Source organism: Triticum urartu, chromosome 3 (assembly GCF_003073215.2).
Source record: "Triticum urartu cultivar G1812 chromosome 3, Tu2.1, whole genome shotgun sequence".
Classification (NCBI taxonomy): domain Eukaryota; kingdom Viridiplantae; phylum Streptophyta; class Magnoliopsida; order Poales; family Poaceae; genus Triticum; species Triticum urartu.
The window spans coordinates 199,238,560-199,244,854 of NC_053024.1; positions in this window are offsets into that span (position 1 = coordinate 199,238,560).

Genomic DNA, 6,295 nt, shown 5'->3' on the forward strand with positions numbered 1-6,295 from the left:
AGTCTGCAAATGCGCCACGACTCCCCTTGATTCCTTTGTCTCCGTGTTCGGGGGTCCTCAGCACCGTCGCAATGACCAGTGGAGGCCGCTGCCTCCACCATGACTAGTCCTTAAAGTATCCGACCATCGCCGCCTACGCCGCCGTGGCAAATGGAGTCTGCCACAACCGCTAGTGCCACCGTGAACCATGTAGTTTGTGATCACCACTATGCCTTTCCTACCACCGATGCATGCACGTTTGCTGCCACCGGCATGACGACCTACACCGTCTCCTGCGACTAGTGTGCCACATGACATGAGATGCATGTTGGAGGGAAGAGGGGATGTGAAAGTGCAACTAATCCCTGGGTGGTTTTGGTAATTTATAACAACATATAACTCATTGAACTAATATCCGTTAGAGTTTAATATTTCAGAAAGTTCAATGAATGGCATGGCATGGACTAGAGATGTGGACCCCTCAAAATGCTAAGGACACATATTGGCAAAAGCTCAAGACTCTTCATTTTTATTTTAGTGATCCAAGATCACATTGAGTCCATAGGAAAGCCAATACTTTTAAAATGGGATAAGGTGTTGCTTAATGGCTTGCTTGCTCAAATGCTTAGTGATATTGCTCCAAAACCCTCAACCACTTTCTCATTCCAAATATGTCAAAACCCTAAACTCCAACTCGGCCCCATTGATTATTTCTATCTGGCACCACCGAGTTCATATGACATAGCCACGGCTAGAAACCCTAACAGTTCGGTCACACCGATAGTGATCTCGGCCTCACCGAGATGGCCTTGCCAATTCTCTGTTGCGTGTTGCAATTATTTCGGTCTCACCGAAATAGCGATCGGTCTCATCGAGAGGGCTTGACCAAATTTCAATTGCCTTATTGCTTCACTTCGGTCTCACCGTGTTGATGAAATCGGCGCCATCGAGATGAGGTCTTCCCTAAGCCCTAGCACATCGGTCCCACCGAGTTGTTCCAGTCAGTTCCAGCATGATTCCTAACATTCACATTTTGAACTAAATCAGTCTCACCGAGTTCATCTATTCGGTCTGACCGAGTTGGGTCAAATGTGTGTAACGGTTGGATTTTGTGTGGAGGCTATATATACCCCTCCACCCCCATCTCCATGTGTGAGAGAGACATCAGAACATGCCTACACTTCCAGCATACATTTTCTGAGAGAGAACCACCTACTCATGTGTTGAGATCAAGATATACCAATCCTACCACAGGAATCTTTATTTCTAGCCTTCCCCAAGTTGCTTTCCACTCAAATCATCTTTCCACCATATCCAAATCTGTGAGAGAGAGTTGAGTGTTGAGGAGACTATCATTTGAAGCACAAGAGCAAATAGTTCATCATCAACACAACATCTATTACCTTTCGGAGAGTGGTGTCTCCTAGATTGGTTAGGTGTCGATTGGAAGCCTCCGTCAAGTTGTGGAGTTGAACCAAGAAGTTTGTAAGGGCAAGGAGATCGCCTACTTCGTGAAGATCTACCCAAGTGAGGCAAGTCCTTTGGGGGTGACAACCGTGGTGGGATAGATAAGGTTGCTTCTTCGTAGACCCTTCGTGGGTGGAGCTATCCATGGACTCGTGCAACCGTTACCCTTCGTGGGTTGAATTCTCCATCAACGTGGACGTACGATAACACCACCTATCGGAACCATGCCAAAAATCTCCGTGTCATCATTGCATTTGCACTCTCCAAACCTGTCTCTTTACCTTCATATGCAATGTTTTACTTTCCGCTGTTACACTCTTAGAATTGCATGTGTAGGTTGATTGCTCAACTTGTGCTAGTAGCTAAAATCTGCCCACAACTAAAATTGGGAAAGGTTGGATTTTTATTTGGTCAAGTAGTCTAATCACCCCCTCCCCTCTAGACCTACTCTCAATCTTACAAGTGGTATCAGAGCTATGGTCTCCATTTGCCTTGATTTCCATAGCTTTGGTGATAATAGCCTTGGTTTCACAACCTAGGAGAGTATGGCGTCTAGCAAGGGAAATTACCACCGTAGAGGTCCTTACTTTGATGGTACTAATTTTGCTAGTTGGAAGCATAAGATGAAGATGCATATTCTTGGTCATAACCCTGTTGTTTGGGCTATTGTGCGTATTGGCATACAAGGTGATTTCTTTGAGGATGGAAAAGAACCGGATCGTGAAGCGTCCGTGGAAGAAAAGAAAATGTTGCAATACAATGCTGAAGCTTGTGATATTATCTTCAATAGATTGCGCCCCGAAGAATTCAACAAAATCAGCCACCTTGAGAATGCAAAGGAAATTTGGGATACTTTTGTTGATATGCACGAAGGTACCGAGTCCGTCAAGGAATCCAAATTGGATGTGCTTCAAAGTCAACTTGACAAGTTCAAGATGAAGGATGGTGAAGGAGTCGCCGAGATGTACTCTAGGATTTCTCTCATCACAAATGAGATTGTCGGCTTAGGAAGCGAAGAGATGACCAACAAATTCATCATCAAGAATATCCTAAGAGCTCTGGATGGAAAATATGATACCGTGTGCACTTTGATCCAAATGATGCCCAGTTACAAAGATCTCAATCCCACAAAAGTTATTAGTAGAATTGTTGCTCATGAGATGTCACTCAAGGATAAGGAAGAGCTCCACAACAAGTCAAGTAGTGCTTACAAAGCTTCAAGTGATGCTCCTTCAACATCAAGTGAGAAGCAAGTCCCCAATGAAGAATTGAGCTTAATGGTGAAGAACTTCAACAAGTTCTACAAGAATAGAAGCAAAGAGAGAAGTTCCAAGTTAAGATCCTACAATGACAAAAGATCTTCTAGTCATGATCGCAATTGCTACAATTGTGAAAGACCCGGACACTACTCCAATGAGTGTACGGCTCCCTACAATAAAAGAGAAGATTCACCAAAAGGAGGAGTAGAATAGATGAATCACCTCCAAGAGAAAGAAGGAGCAGAGAAGATCATTATGTACGAAGACCCTCTCGTAGAAGCAAGGATTCAGAAAGGAAGGACAAGTCATCGAAGAGCTACACAAGAAAAAGACATCAAGCTCATGTTGGTGAATGGGTATCCGGTTCCGACTCCGAAAACTACTCCGAGAGAAGCTATCACTCCGACTCCGAATATACTCAAGATGAAGGTGTTGCCGGTCTTGCACCTGTGTCATCCAACTCCTATGACATATTTGATTCACCAAATGAAGGAATTGGAAGATGCCTCATGGCTAAAGTCCCTAAGGTATCACACCCCAAGTATGTTGATTTCAATAGTGATGAAGATGAGTTGCTAGGTGATGATGATTTACTTGCTGACAACACTAGTGATGAAAACTACGATGAACTTGCTAGTAATAATGCTAATTAAGATGAAACGAATGACAATGATAAGAAGAGATGGAGCGTCTAACTAAAGAACTAAACACTCTTAAGTTAGCTCATGAAACAACTCTAGAGGATCATAGAGAGCTCCTAAGGACTCATGAGAAGCTACGCTTCGAAAAGCTAAATTTAGAGCAAGAGCATGAGTTCCTAAAAGCTATCAATGATGATCTTCGAAAGAAGAGTTCTTCTTATCTTGCCAAACGACTCCTCTTGTCTACTTATATGCCACAAGTAAAATCTAGCAATAAGAGCAAGAAAGTTTCTTCGTCTAGTAGTAACAATAACCATGTTAAATCCAATATTGTTGCTTCTAGTGTTCTCTTGATTCCACTAATGATTCTCTTAGCCAAGTTACACTTGAGCAAGGAAATAGCTTATTGAATGGAATTAAGAGAAAGGTGTTTACAAGAGCCTTGCCGGAAGTAAGCAATTTGAGGAAATTGTACGCAAGCAAGGAAGGCACCAGAAGAATCAAGGTGTTGGTTTTGAACAAAAGTTCAATGCCAATGAAATTGAGCGCGAAGAAGATCAATACCCCAAGACGAAGTTTGTTCCTCAACAAGAGAAGTATGACCCCACTTCTTTCAAGGGGACAGAAGCTCAAGATGATCTTCCACCACAAGACCACGAGCTAAAAGGCAAGGACAAGCTTACAGAAGAGATTGATTCATTTGAAGAAGCTCCTAAGGCCATGGTCAAGTGGGTTCCCAAGACTACGCTAATTTCTACTTCATCAAGTATGACTACAACTCCAAGGATTCCCATCTAGTTGATGTGGATTCCAAATAATAAGAACTAGAGTGTTCTTGAGGGTGACTCCGCCAAGATACTTCACTCATATTCTTTATGGCAAGGACATGTGCAATCAACTTCCATATCTTGCACTAGTTTATGGAGTCATAAACCCTCTTGTTGGTAAGACAAGGGACAAGGTAACCTAATGCTTTCATGGACATCATCATATGTGTAATTCACTCTATGTTTATGGATATTCTTGTATGTTCCTTGTGGGACTAACCCATGTAAGTATTGAAAGTGCAACACTCCAATGGATTGCTCCAAAAGATCTACATCAACATTGAGTATCCACATCTTCAACATTTACATGAAGTCATCAACGACAAAACCCAAGGTTAGTTCATCCCTCTTAGCGGGGATATCACATCTAGGGGGGTCTTTGCTCTAAAAATTGAGCTAAAGCAACTCTAATGGTGTGAACACAACAATGCTTTATGTAAAAGTGGTAACCCCACTTGTGCTTAAACGATGAGTATGAGCTACGATCAAATGTTCTCATTTGACTCCTCGATCAATATATTCATATATACATAAACACTATTCTGATCACGGGATCAGAATAATATTCTGATCACAACCTGACCTGCCCCGCTAGTAGTACGTTGAACTTCCCTATGAACTAGGTTGAACTTCCGCCAACATTGCCCAAATGGGGCTTGCGATATACCGTTGGAAAGCTATGGACACCAATATCATGACCCAACTTAAATTTTTGGCAAAATATAAACGGTTTAAGAGCAGTTTTGAAAACCGTTTTTTCTTCACACAAAAAACATGAATCGTATTTTCAATCGCATTTCCAAACCGTTTATCGTAATGAGGCATATAATATGGCATTGGAAAGCTGCTAAAAAACCGCTCCTTCCACATGTTTAAAGTTTTCTCTAATTCCCTATGGTTAAAGAGTAATTTGAAAAACGTAAAATTTCGTAAACCGAACAGCTGAGTTCATTTTTTCGATGTCATTTCTAAACGGCTAATCCAATGGAGGCATATGACACGGTGTTGGAAAGCTTATGAAAATGCGCTACTTTTTCATCTTGAAAGTTTTTCCTAATTTTGAATGGTTTAAGAGTAATTTAGAAAATGGTCCAAGTACTACCGAGTTCGTATTTTCGAGCTAATTTTTTAACCGTGCGTCCGAATGCAGCAAATAATATGGCGTTAGAAATCTTGAACAAATGCGAAACTTTTTGGTATGTATTATTTCTCCCAATTCTTTATGGTTTTAAGTCAGTTTTGAAAGTGGCAAAAAATGTATTTTCGCCGTAATTTCTACAAACTGTATCGGAATGGGGCAAATAATATAGCGCTGAAAAGCTACGGAAAATGCGAAACTTTTTCATGTTGATGGTTTTATCTGATTCCTAGTCGTTTTCAAGTAATTTCGAAAACAGCGGGATCATGCGTTCTGCCTCTATCGCGAAACAGATTCTTCGAAAATGCACCGCGTGAAGAACTTGAACTTCTCGACGCGTGTACCTGAACTTCACTCTGTTTTTCACGTGATTTTTTTGCTCGTAGGTCTCTATCCACTACTCGTAACTCTCCATCCATTCATCGGAATTGAGCGGGTGATATACCGATGGAAAGCTGCTATAAGCACGCAAGTTTCCCGTGTTGATCATCTTTTCATACTCGCGATGATTTTAAAAGTTTTTCATCTAAAATTCATTCAGCGTAGTAGTTGAACTTCCTGCTGTTTCACGTTGAACTTCTGTGACGTATTTTTGTTTGTAATTTTCTCATCCATTCGTTAGTGTTACACAAATAATATTCCTTTTGTACAAACATCTCTCACAATAGTTTTTTTAACTTTCTCCGACCGAGGACTTGAACTTACACAAATGATATTCCTGTCGTTTTCAGGTAAATTAAAAAATGGTGAGATCATGATTTATGCGTTCATCGCGAACGAAAATGCACTGTGTGAAGTAGTTAAACTTCTGGGGCATGTTTATTTGAACTTCACTCTGTTTTTTGACGTGTTGTTTTTTGCACCGCGTGAAGTACTTGAACTACTGGGACATGTCTGTTTGAACTTCACTCAGTTTCACTTTAATGTATTTTTATTATATGAAATACACACCATGTAGTACGTGAACTTCCGATCGTTATCACT